Source organism: Ambystoma mexicanum, chromosome 8 (genome assembly GCF_040938575.1).
Source record: "Ambystoma mexicanum isolate Mex_15411 chromosome 8, UKY_AmexF1_1, whole genome shotgun sequence".
NCBI lineage: Eukaryota > Metazoa > Chordata > Amphibia > Caudata > Ambystomatidae > Ambystoma > Ambystoma mexicanum.
The window spans coordinates 1,701,309,091-1,701,323,152 of NC_090929.1; the positions used below are offsets into that span (position 1 = coordinate 1,701,309,091).

Genomic DNA, 14,062 nt, shown 5'->3' on the forward strand with positions numbered 1-14,062 from the left:
CCCTGGATCGCAATCCTACCCACAGAAGCATGTACTATCCTCTGTTCTGCTCAGCCCATGAATCCCTGGATAGCAATCCTACCCACAGAAGCATGTACTATCCTCTGTTCTGCTCAGCCCATGATTCCCTGGATCGCAATCCTACCCACAGAAGCATGTACTATCCTCTGTTCTGCTCGGCCCATGAAGCCCTGGATCGCAATCCTACCCACAGAAGCATGTACTATCCTCTGTTCTGCTCGGCCCATGAAACCCTGGATAGCAATCCTACCCACAGAAGCATGTACTATCCTCTGTTCTGCTCGGCCCATGAAGCCCTGGATAGCAATCCTACCCACAGAAGCATGTACTATCCTCTGTTCTGCTCGGCCCATGAAGCCCTGGATAGCAATCCTACCCACAGAAGCATGTACTATCCTCTGTTCTGCTCAGCCCATGATTCCCTGGATCACAATCCTACCCACAGAAGCATGTACTATCCTCTGTTCTGCTCAGCCCATGATTCCCTGGATCACAATCCTACCCACAGAAGCATGTACTATCCTCTGTTCTGCTCGGCCCATGAAGCCCTGGATCGCAATCCTACCCACAGAAGCATGTACTATCCTCTGTTCTGCTCGGCCCATGAAGCCCTGGATAGCAATCCTACCCACAGAAGCATGTACTATCCTATGCTCTGCTCGGCCCATGAAGCCCTGGATAGCAATCCTACCCACAGAAGCATGTACTATCCTCTGTTCTGCTCGGCCCATGAAGCCCTGGATCGCAATCCTACCCACAGAAGCATGTACTATCCTATGCTCTGCTCGGCCCATGAAGCCCTGGATAGCAATCCTACCCACAGAAGCATGTACTATCCTATGCTCTGCTCGGCCCATGAAGCCCTGGATCGCAATCCTACCCACAGAAGCAAGTACTATCCTCTGTTCTGCTCGGCCCATGAAGCCCTGGATAGCAATCCTACCCACAGAAGCATGTACTATCCTCTGTTCTGCTCAGCCCATGAATCCCTGGATAGCAATCCTACCCACAGAAGCATGTACTATCCTCTGTTCTGCTCAGCCCATGATTCCCTGGATCGCAATCCTACCCACAGAAGCATGTACTATCCTCTGTTCTGCTCGGCCCATGAATCCCTGGATCGCAATCCTACCCACAGAAGCATGTACTATCCTCTGTTCTGCTCAGCCCATGAATCCCTGGATAGCAATCCTACCCACAGAAGCATGTACTATCCTCTGTTCTGCTCAGCCCATGATTCCCTGGATCGCAATCCTACCCACAGAAGCATGTACTATCCTCTGTTCTGCTCAGCCCATGATTCCCTGGATCGCAATCCTACCCACAGAAGCATGTACTATCCTCTGTTCTGCTCAGCCCATGAATCCCTGGATAGCAATCCTACCCACAGAAGCATGTACTATCCTCTGTTCTGCTCAGCCCATGAATCCCTGGATAGCAATCCTACCCACAGAAGCATGTACTATCCTCTGTTCTGCTCGGCCCATGAAGCCCTGGATCGCAATCCTACCCACAGAAGCATGTACTATCCTCTGTTCTGCTCGGCCCATGAAGCCCTGGATCGCAATCCTACCCACAGAAGCATGTACTATCCTCTGTTCTGCTCGGCCCATGAAGCCCTGGATCGCAATCCTACCCACAGAAGCATGTACTATCCTCTGTTCTGCTCGGCCCATGAATCCCTGGATCGCAATCCTACCCACAGAAGCATGTACTATCCTCGGTTCTGCTCGGCCTATGAATCCCTGGATCGCAATCCTACCCACAGAAGTCTGTACTATCCTCTTCTGCTCGGCCCATGAAGCCCTGGATCGCAATCCTACCCACAGAAGCATGTACTATCCTCTTCTGCTCGGCCCATGAAGCCCTGGATCGCAATCCTACCCACAGAAGCATGTACTATCCTCTGTTCTGCTCGGCCCATGAAGCCCTGGATAGCAATCCTACCCACAGAAGCATGTACTATCCTATGCTCTGCTCGGCCCATGAAGCCCTGGATCGCAATCCTACCCACAGAAGCATGTGCTATCCTCTGTTCTGCTCGGCCCATGATTCCCTGGATCGCAATCCTACCCACAGAAGCATGTACTATCCTATGCTCTGCTCGGCCCATGAAGCCCTGGATCGCAATCCTACCCACAGAAGCATGTACTATCCTATGCTCTGCTCGGCCCATGCAGCCCTGGATAGCAATCCTACCCACAGAAGCATGTACTATCCTATGCTCTGCTCGGCCCATGAAGCCCTGGATCGCAATCCTACCCACAGAAGCATGTACTATCCTATGCTCTGCTCGGCCCATGAAACCCTGGATAGCAATCCTACCCACAGAAGCATGTACTATCCTCTGTTCTGCTCGGCCCATGAAGCCCTGGATCGCAATCCTACCCACAGAAGCATGTACTATCCTATGCTCTGCTCGGCCCATGAAACCCTGGATAGCAATCCTACCCACAGAAGCATGTACTATCCTATGCTCTGCTCGGCCCATGAAACCCTGGATCGCAATCCTACCCACAGAAGCATGTACTATCCTATGCTCTGCTCGGCCCATGAAGCCCTGGATCGCAATCCTACCCACAGAAGCATGTACTATCCTATGCTCTGCTCGGCCCATGAAGCCCTGGATCGCAATCCTACCCACAGAAGCATGTACTATCCTATGCTCTGCTCGGCCCATGAAGCCCTGGATCACAATCCTACCCACAGAAGCATGTACTATCCTATGCTCTGCTCGGCCCATGAAGCCCTGGATCGCAATCCTACCCACAGAAGCATGTACTATCCTATGCTCTGCTCGGCCCATGAAGCCCTGGATAGCAATCCTACCCACAGAAGCATGTACTATCCTATGCTCTGCTCGGCCCATGAAGCCCTGGATAGCAATCCTACCCACAGAAGCATGTACTATCCTATGCTCTGCTCGGCCCATGAAGCCCTGGATCGCAATCCTACCCACAGAAGCATGTACTATCCTCTGTTCTGCTCGGCCCATGAAGCCCTGGATCGCAATCCTACCCACAGAAGCATGTACTATCCTCTGTTCTGCTCGGCCCATGAAGCCCTGGATCGCAATCCTACCCACAGAAGCATGTACTATCCTCTGTTCTGCTCGGCCCATGAAGCCCTGGATCGCAATCCTACCCACAGAAGCATGTACTATCCTCTGTTCTGCTCGGCCCATGAAGCCCTGGATCGCAATCCTACCCACAGAAGCATGTACTATCCTCTGTTCTGCTCGGCCTATGAATCCCTGGATCGCAATCCTACCCACAGAAGCATGTACTATCCTCGGTTCTGCTCGGCCTATGAATCCCTGGATCGCAATCCTACCCACAGAAGTCTGTACTATCCTCTTCTGCTCGGCCCATGAAGCCCTGGATCGCAATCTTACCCACAGAAGCATGTACTATCCTCTGTTCTGCTCGGCCCATGAAGCCCTGGATTGCAATCCTACCCACAGAAGCATGTACTATCCTATGCTCTGCTCGGCCCATGAAGCCCTGGATAGCAATCCTACCCACAGAAGCATGTACTATCCTATGCTCTGCTCGGCCCATGAAGCCCTGGATCGCAATCCTACCCACAGAAGCATGTACTATCCTCTGTTCTGCTCGGCCCATGAAGCCCTGGATCGCAATCCTACCCACAGAAGCATGTACTATCCTCTGTTCTGCTCGGCCCATGAAGCCCTGGATCGCAATCCTACCCACAGAAGCATGTACTATCCTCTGTTCTGCTCGGCCCATGAAGCCCTGGATCGCAATCCTACCCACAGAAGCATGTACTATCCTCTGTTCTGCTCGGCCTATGAATCCCTGGATCGCAATCCTACCCACAGAAGCATGTACTATCCTCGGTTCTGCTCGGCCTATGAATCCCTGGATCGCAATCCTACCCACAGATGTCTGTACTATCCTCTTCTGCTCGGCCCATGAAGCCCTGGATCGCAATCTTACCCACAGAAGCATGTACTATCCTCTGTTCTGCTCGGCCCATGAATCCCTGGATCGCAATCCTACCCACAGAAGCAAGTACTATCCTCTGTTCTGCTCGGCCCATGAATCCCTGGATCGCAATCCTACCCACAGAAGCAAGTACTATCCTCTGTTCTGCTCGGCCCATGAATCCCTGGATCGCAATCCTACCCACAGAAGCATGTACTATCCTCTGTTCTGCTCGGCCCATGAATCCCTGGATCGCAATCCTACCCACAGAAGCAAGTACTATCCTCTGTTCTGCTCGGCCCATGAATCCCTGGATCGCAATCCTACCCACAGAAGCATGTACTATCCTCTGTTCTGCTCGGCCCATGAATCCCTGGATCGCAATCCTACCCACAGAAGCAAGTACTATCCTCTGTTCTGCTCGGCCCATGAATCCCTGGATCGCAATCCTACCCACAGAAGCATGTACTATCCTCTGTTCTGCTCGGCCCATGAAGCCCTGGATCGCAATCCTACCCACAGAAGCATGTACTATCCTCTGTTCTGCTCGGCCCATGAAGCCCTGGATCGCAATCCTACCCACAGAAGCATGTACTATCCTCTGTTCTGCTCGGCCCATGAAGCCCTGGATCGCAATCCTACCCACAGAAGCATGTACTATCCTCTGTTCTGCTCGGCCCATGAAGCCCTGGATCGCAATCCTACCCACAGAAGCATGTACTATCCTCTGTTCTGCTCGGCCCATGAAACCCTGGATCGCAATCCTACCCACAGAAGCATGTACTATCCTCTGTTCTGCTCGGCCCATGAAGCCCTGGATAGCAATCCTACCCACAGAAGCATGTACTATCCTCTGTTCTGCTCGGCCCATGAAGCCCTGGATAGCAATCCTACCCACAGAAGCATGTACTATCCTCTGTTCTGCTCGGCCCATGAAGCCCTGGATCGCAATCCTACCCACAGAAACATGTACTATCCTCTGTTCTGCTCGGCCCATGAAGCCCTGGATCGCAATCCTACCCACAGAAGCATGTACTATCCTCTGTTCTGCTCGGCCCATGAAACCCTGGATAGCAATCCTACCCACAGAAGCATGTACTATCCTCTGTTCTGCTCGGCCCATGAAGCCCTGGATAGCAATCCTACCCACAGAAGCATGTACTATCCTCTGTTCTGCTCGGCCCATGAAGCCCTGGATAGCAATCCTACCCACAGAAGCATGTACTATCCTCTGTTCTGCTCGGCCCATGAAGCCCTGGATCGCAATCCTACCCACAGAAGCATGTACTATCCTCGGTTCTGCTCGGCCCATGAAGCCCTGGATCGCAATCCTACCCACAGAAGCATGTACTATCCTCGGTTCTGCTCGGCCCATGAAGCCCTGGATCGCAATCCTACCCACAGAAGCATGTACTATCCTCTGTTCTGCTCGGCCCATGAAGCCCTGGATCGCAATCCTACCCACAGAAGTCTGTACTATCCTATGCTCTGCTCGGCCCATGAAGCCCTGGATCGCAATCCTACCCACAGAAGCATGTGCTATCCTCTGTTCTGCTCAGCCCATGAATCCCTGGATCGCAATCCTACCCACAGAAGCATGTATTATCTCTTATGCTCAGCCCATGAATCCCTGGATCGCAATCCTACCCACAGAAGCATGTACTATCCTCTGTTCTGCTCAGCCTATGAATCCCTGGATCGCAATCCTACCCACAGAAGCATGTACTATCCTCTGTTCTGCTCAGCCCATGAATCCCTCCATCGCCAGAATGCGCTGGTTATTATAGGTGATACGAGCATATAAATTCTCACACTTTACTCCTTGAGAAGTACTTTCATACTAGACTTAGCCTGATTCTCACAATTACTCCTTAAGTACTCTCGTACTATACTTACCTTCTTCTCACACTTACTCCTTGAGAAGTACTCTCCTTCTATACCTAACCTGTTTCTCAGAAGTTCTCTGTGAGAATTACTCACATTCTATACTTAGCTTGCTTCTCAGTTATTCATTGAGAAGTACTCTCATACTATACATAGCCTGGTTCTCAGTTACTCCTTGAGGAGAAGTACTCACATTCTATACTTCGCTAATTTCTCAGTTACTCCTTGAAATGTACTCTCATTCTATACTTGGCCTGTTTCTCACAGTTACTCCTTGAGAGGTACTCACCTTCTATACTTGGCCTGTTTCTCAGTTACTCCTTGAGAAGTACTCCCATTCGATGCTGTGCCTGTTTTTCTCAGTTACTCTGTGAGAAGTACTCACGTTCTATCCTTGGCCTGCTTCTCACAGTTACTACTTGAGAAGTTGTTACGCTCACCTGGTCTCTGCGGGGGCGTTGTGGCACGGTTGTAGCCCTCCCTCGACTTGGCTCCCCTGTATCGGCTGTCTTCCCCAGCTGCTGCAGAGGATGCTGTTCTGGAGGCTGGTATTGCCCCTGGAACAAGATGAGAGGCAATGAGAATGGTGTGAGTGGAGGTGTCACGAATTCCGTCGACCCTTTTGTGCCAAGAGTTTTCCCATGCAAGCTCTACTGTTATTTTGTAATGCTGAGCTCTCCATCCTTCTTCCTTCCGCAGGGGCGCGTAGCGTAGGACTAGTTGCTTCACTGGCCCGAAAAAGTGGCGAGCCAGACCAGCTGCGACCAATCCACTTGGAAGGTAAGTCTTTGGTTATGGTTATTGTTCGTTTATAATAATGTCTTTGGCAATGAGTCTTTTGCCTTGATTGTAAGTAATAATAATTCTTGCAATGTCTCTTCTCTTCCCAATAGGTGTGAAGATGGTAGATCGGAAGCGTGGAGTGGATCCGGGAATTCCCTTGAGGATGATGGGCTCTCAAAGTCAACGGGTAAGTTAGCCGTTATAATGGAATTCAAGACTCGGGTATGGTGCGGCCAAGAGTTCGTTATTTATAATATTTCTAACCTGTTGTGTGTCTTTTCCCTTCCAGGAGGGGTCTGACGGCATGGAGCAGAGTCTGGATGCTCGAAGGCCGTTCCGCGGCTCTGGATGAAGATACCGCAGAGATGAGGAGAAGAAGCGAAGCTCCCATGTCGATGGAGCGGCTGGAATCGGGTAAGATGCGCCATCAGCGATGGAGCGGCTGGAATCCAGTAAGATGCGCCTTCAGCGATGGAGCAGCTGGAATCAGGTAAGATGCACCTTCAGCGATGGAGTTGCAGGAGTCAGGTAAGATGATCTTCAGAGATGGAGTAACAGGAATCAAGGTGAGGAACAGCGGTAAGCTTCACGCTGCAAAGCAGAATAACGCAAAGCGAGGGCATGTAGTTGGGCTGGCCTTATATAGGCTGGCTCTGGACCCTCCCTTAGGCCCTGCCTTGTGGCTCCACCTTGCCCCTTCCAAGGGACTCTTGCACGTGCCTTCAAATGATGTTTTATGGTCACGCCCGGCCCTGATGCACGTGCCTTAGGCACAGAGTGTGCAAAGCACACTTTTCTATGAGCCTGGGCCAGAGGCCAGAGGCGCCAGGACTGGGTCCATTTGGGCCCTGGGGGTGATGAAGGCCTGGGCCCTTGCCCAATGGCCAGTACAGAAGTTCTCTTGTACTACCCGTAGTCTGGTTCTCAGTTACCCTTTGAGGAGAAGTACTCAAATTCTATACTTAGCAAGTTTCTCACAGTTACTCCTTGAGAAGTACTCACATTCTATACTTTGCCTGTTTTTCTCAGTTACTCTGTGAGAAGTACTCACATTCTATACTTGGCCGATCTCTCACAGTTACTCCTTGAGAAGTACTCACATCCTACACTTTGCCTGTTTTTCTCATTTACTCTGTGAGAAGTACTCATATTCTACACTTTGCCAGTTTTTCTCAGTTACTCTGTGAGAAGTACTCACATTCTATACCTAACCTGTTTCTCACAGTTACTCCTTGAGAAGTACTCACATCCTATACTTGGCCTGTTTGTCAGTTACTCCCTGAGAAGCACTCACATTCTATACCAAACCTGTTTCTTACAGTTACTCCTTGAGAAGTACTCACATCCTATACTGTGCCTGTTATTCTCAGTTACACCTTGAGAAGTACTCACATTCTATACTTGGCACGTTTCTCAGTTACTCCTTGAGAAGTACTCACATTCTATAGCTAACCGGTTTCTCACAGTTACTCCTTGAGAAGTACTCCCATTCTATACTTGTCCTGTTTCTCACAGTTACTCCTCAATGATTTCCTTGGCTTCCAAGGGAATACAGTCGGGAGTAAGAATCCACTGCTCCATACCTGTGGCTCTTAGTTTGACTTCTAAGGTTCCACCACGGCATTCTATTGTTCAATGTACTATTCCAAAGATCCTAAACTAGTCCTCGGTTAAAACAGCTGCAGGGTTTCTCCATGGGGTTCCCCAACATGACAGTGGCTACACAGACATTAAATCACCCAAAAACACAACCTAACGTGTGCCTTACATGTTGTTGCATTCAGTGGTAGTGCAAGCATGGTGCACAGAAATGTATTTGGTGATACCTGTAGCCTCCGGGGCTCTGCTTAGGGCATTTCTAATGCTTGATTACACACATGATCGTCCCATGTAAAGGTGGGAATTTGACCCGAATACATGTTTCTGATGTTCCATATACATGGGGGTTACTCTAGGCCCCATGTTACATATGCCAGCAGGAGTTCATTCAGGCCCGCTGGGGTGCAAGCTACCAGAACATGTCATGCACATGACTTGGTACTGGACTACGCCTTCTAGCAATATTCCAGGTAGCTCTCCAGAGAATCTGTGTCCCGGAGCAGGGCACAGCTCTGGCGGAGGGCCGTACACCCTCCGCCACCTTCTCCGCCATACCCGGCTCTAGCCAATAATGACATTCAACAAATTAACAGGACATACTAAAGTCACTCATCTTTGTTCTCTGTGCACTTGATCAAAGCAGAAGTCCAGACCATACAAGCAACATACACTGGACCATGTAAATCAAAAACATATTTTATGTAAAATCAAAAATAAACATACTCCTTAAAAACCTCATTTTGTGTGAGACAAAATACATTTAACCCAGTGAGATAAGTAAAGTTGTAGTATACGCCAATGTTTGGCTAGGTTTTTTAAAAATATGTTTGTAGAATATTTGCATATGCAATTGTCATACTAATGACATTCTTGTGTTTTGTGAAAGGTTTGTTTTAAACCAAAAACTAAAATGGGTCTGTATGATATGATATGTTTGGTTATTTATAATGCACTTAATACCGCGAGTTTTCTAAGCACGGACCCGGGGATCGAACTTGTGTTGCTCAGTGTCGTCTTGCTTCTAAGGCAAGCATGTTGTCCCTGAGCTATCCTCCCGATACAAGGTATGCCTCTGGAGTCACTTGATTGCCTTTTTAGTTTTGATATTAAGTCGCATTAAAGTGTCATCTCTATGACAAAACCAATGCGTTGAAGTACAGCTAGATGGGAGGTGGGGTGTAAGGAGGAACACCAGCTTTTTGGTTTTGTTTGGTGATTTACCCACTAATTGACTTCCCATGGCCATGATAGTCCCTACAGCCATTCCCACCTACTACCTGCCCTTCACCACCCAAAACGTATTCTCCTGGGATTTCTTTGAGCTAGCAGTAAAATCAAAAGTTCTGCTAGAAGTGCCACAGTCCTCAGGGTCTTAATTACAGCTACAAAAGCATTACTGGTGTAATAAAATGTTTCAACCAAGTATGCCTTCAGATTTTTATATGCAGCGTGAATGCTCTTTTACTGAAGTCCTGCTAAGAACAAGCATTTGCATAATCAACACTTCTGGCTTGTGTAAAGTGTGACGATTCACAAGATCTCGTCACTTCTCCCCAGAGAGGGTGCCCTTCTCTGTGAGGCTAGGGAGGTGAGCCCGCTACGCAACATTCCCCCTAGGGTTGACAGTAATGGGGACCTCACAGGGAGAGACTCCCCTCTTGGGACAAGGACTCCTGATTCGTGAAGGAACTCCCTGAACCTCTGTCCTATGAGCCCCTCAAACCATCAGGACTACAGAAAACCCAAATTGAACAAACCACTGTTTGCTACTGCAACATGACTTCCAAAACTCATATATCCCGAGAAGAGGAAGAGTAAAGAAAACATGAAGAGTGCTAACAGGTTGGAGTCCAACCACACTGGGAAGAAGAAAAATGGAGGAGGAATGCTGATCAGTCCCCCATGTAAAGTAGACTATACTGAGCAGAGTATGTGCAGCAGATCAATGAAGAGTACTTCATGGAGAGGGAGGAAAGACTAATATCCAGCACCTGGAGGCACCCAGCTAAATCTTATAAAAAGTTAACAAGGACTTGTTAAACTGAATGATCACCGAGCAAGTGAAACCCGAGAGGTCCAAACCTGGGAGAGAGAAGCTAGGAAAACCTGGGAGGTCCTCCAGTGATAAGAAGTGGCAAACCAAAAAGGAAAGCAGTTCAGGAGCCAGGGAGTTGACTCTCGTGTGCGCCAAGCAGTTCAAGGCGGTGGTGTAACTATTGAGGAGGTGGACCAAGTGGTCTGCAAACGATGCTGAGACAGCCGTGCAGAGAGTTACGCAGACCCCATCGAACAAGAAGAATACATTGTGGGAAGAGTTTACAACCACAAAGAGAGCCCGACCCCACAGGAAGAGGCGGTGATGCCAACCTGACAAGCCAGAGGTAACTGGATCGGTGGGAGACCTGGGAGGGAAACGGGACAGGAAAAATAGAGTAAAACTAATCAAGAATATTACGGGGCTAATCACATTTGCCCCAGTGTTTGTGACACCAGTAAAGCCCATCGAGAATATCAAAGGACTTGTCACACTCGCTGCCACGTTTGTGAAACTAGTGAAGCTAAACAAGAATACCACAGGACATCACACTCGCCCTGATATTTGTGAAACCAATAAAGCAAACGAAGAGTACCTTGGGACTCATTGCACTCGTCCCAGTATGTGGGCACACAGCAAGGCGAGTAAAGGATGTCAAGAGACTGATCATACTCGACCCAGTAGTTGGGAGCAACAAGAAGCAAGTATCGAGCAACAAGAGACTCTTCACACTTGTTCTCATAAATGGAAGTACTTGGAAGAAAAAGAAGTGGTTTAAAGGACCCAGGATACTGGTCCCAGTGGAAGGAAAGGTTGTGGAAACTGTAAGGAATGGTTGAAAGTGAAGCCAGATTGGGGAAATGAGAAGGAGGTACTGCAAGACTCTGAGGAGTAGGGGTCAAAACCTTAACATTGTGAAACAAGGAACTGTTCAGAAAGAAAGATATGGGATATCCAAGCGGAGCTGGAAGAACACCCTTGAGGAGTTAAAGGAACTGATTAATAACATCACGTGGAACTAACTGAAGATGGACTTTTAAGCCTAAGCCTATCCAGGAGAAGGGAGTCATTCTCCGGGACCCCCTCTTTTGGTTTGAACCCTTTTGATTGGTGGAAGGGCCACTGTAGGTTAGTTTTTAGACAGAGGACCGATTTTGTCATTTGGACTACATCACTGAAGAGCACGATAGTTAGATTTATGTTAGATTGGGCAAACCCCCTTTTGTTTTTTTTTATTTATTGAACATGTGTTAGGTGCCTATGCAACAGTGGTGTTTCCAGGCGCCACAAAGCAAAAGAGTGGGGGGAACAAGGGGAGTAATTGAACAGCAGCAAAAAGCAGTAAATCATCAAACAATCATGGTCCTACTAGGCCTTGTGACATTCGTACATGAAAGTGCAGTGAAGGGAGAGGCAGGGCCAGGGAAGGGAGGGGGTGGCGTGACAGGAATGGGCAAGTGCTGGTGTGAGCCCAGCAGGGGACCAGCCAAGGCGAGCCAGGGGAGGGGACCACTGGCTAAGGGCAAGGGCGGAGGTGTCCATGGGCAGGGGGCCCAGAGTGAAGTGCTGGGCGGCCGGGGGTGGCGATGCTGGTGTTGACTGGGCAGAGAGCCTCCTACCTGTGCGACTCACGAAGGACCACCAGGATGCCAGTCTCAGCGGCAGTAGGGGGATTAGTGGGGGAGGAGAGTAGGTCGAGGAAAGATGATGAATTTTGAGAAGTTTACAGAACTCAAGGAGGTCTGGCTCAATTTTGAGAGGGGCAGTTGTTGGGCGAGAATTGATGTAGTAACCCTCTGGGAGACTACACAACCCTTGCCCTCTTGGTATTGGGTAACCCACCTTTTGGTGTAGGCATGTACTACACAAGTTGGTAGTGTGACTGAGCAGCCAGGCTTATCTCAAGAGGTGTAAATGTGAGCTGTAGAGCGGTTGCAATGAAATTCACAAATACCAGTAGCCAAGTAACACTTATACTCAAGGTTTTTGTTATAAATGGTTATTTATTTAACAGTGGTTTTTAAATAAGCATTATTTAAAAAGTGCAATATGTGTAACAATCAAATATCCTTTCAAATACTTTTCCAGAATCCACACAAAGGTCGTAGATCCTCTTTAGAGATGCTTCTTACACACTTCGTACACCCTGTGGCAATTTCACTAATTAGGACAGTTATGGCATTTATATACCACTAGTACAGTTTGTAAATTCTGAGGTTGGTAGAAAGGAAAGGTTAAGGGAAGGAAAAAGGTTAAACAGGTTCTCAAAGCATGTGAGCACTTACATCTTTCGATGAAGTCTAGGTAAAAAAACTTTCCCAGCAATAATAGTTACAAATCAAGTGATTACCAAGAGGGACAGTAAGTATCAAACTCAAAGGGCTTAGAAGACTCTTCAGGGAGCCAGGGCAGCCAAAGTCAATTGGAGGCAAGTCTATGGAGCTGAGGCACTTCTTAGATAGCAAAGTCTTGCACAGAGAGTTTGTTGAAGAAAATCACTTGTAGGGTCACAATCTGTTACACTTGTGAAGGGTAGAGCTGAAATCAACTCTAGCAAATTAGCTACTGCAAGTCTCAACTGAGAAGAGCAAAGCTAAAGACAGAGAGGTAAGTACCCCAAGTCGGACCAGTACCTTTGGTTAGAAGAAGAGTGGTCCAGCTGGCTTCTGCCTGGTTTCAGCGATGCAGATCCCAGGTTCCTGGGCCTCAGTCGTGGGGACAAGAGGGGGGACATCTGGGGACTCCTGCGCAGCAATTCGGAGGCCGGCGGCAGCAACAGGCTCTTTTCAGATCAGCAACACTTAGCAGTTTCAGCGCTCGGTAAACAGCACCACCGCCGATCTTGGATACCGGTTGGGCTTCCTCCATTCCTTGAGTCCTGCACTCTGGTGAGGGGGCTTGAGCTCTGGTCGTCCTGCTTCTGTAGGCTCCTGGGGAGACTCCTGGGGCTCCTGGCTGGATCACAGACATTGCACTCGACTGTGGATTTCTCAACCACATGGCACTCAAAAAGGGCCATATAACGCTCTGCAGGTCATAAAGTAAACCCAAGAAAGGTTCCACCCGTTCTGTGACAACTGAGAAACCGAGACAGAGAGTGGGAGTAAGAAGGAGGGGGATTACAACACGCTGGCGTCCACCTAGTGTCTTTGTGCCTGATGCTCGCACCCTGTCAGGAAGAACCCGGATCACACTCGGGTGTGTCCAGATAGCACTGGGCCAGGAAAGGGTGGATGCTTATCATGAAGCAGGAGAAGCCAAAAAGCGTGAGGACGATAAGCAGACAAAAGTAGGGCTACAAATCAGACCAGCATGGGGATGAGAAACAGAGGCGGGCAGGGCATGAGAGATCTAACGAGCCACTGGGGCATGAAACTGAGGTGAAGAGTCGCCCCGGGAAGGCAGACCTGGTGCATGGACTTCAGAAAGAAGGGCCTGGAAGCATTTGGGCATGCAGGTGCGATGTGGATCACAGATCCCGGTGTGAATCACTGGAGAGCATTGGGCCACGTGCAAGACGGACCCAGAGGGGGTCCAGGGTCTGAGGAAGAACTCGACAAGAAACAGGAGCGGGAGAAGGAATCTTTTTGGTCGAAGGCGGCCGGATTTTGATACTTTTCTGTTCTTTTGGTTAGGTGGTAATAGGGACTAGCAGTTAGTTGCCTGTTCTTGGCACTTGCTTTCAGAGACCTTTTGCCTTTGAGATACACCACACCTGCATGCCTTCACCCAACCCAAGTTTGTTGAGTCCTTGTAATAAAACTTTTGCAAACTAAAGAGTGTCTGTGAATCC

General features: G+C 49.1%; 1 protein-coding gene across 1 annotated transcript in view; it reads left to right on the plus strand.

Annotated features, from left to right (window-relative positions):
• Positions 1–14,062, plus strand: part of LOC138473339 (disintegrin and metalloproteinase domain-containing protein 9-like) — a 526,235-nt gene that overhangs the window by 358,508 nt on the left and 153,665 nt on the right. The gene's annotated exons all lie outside the window — the stretch shown is intronic.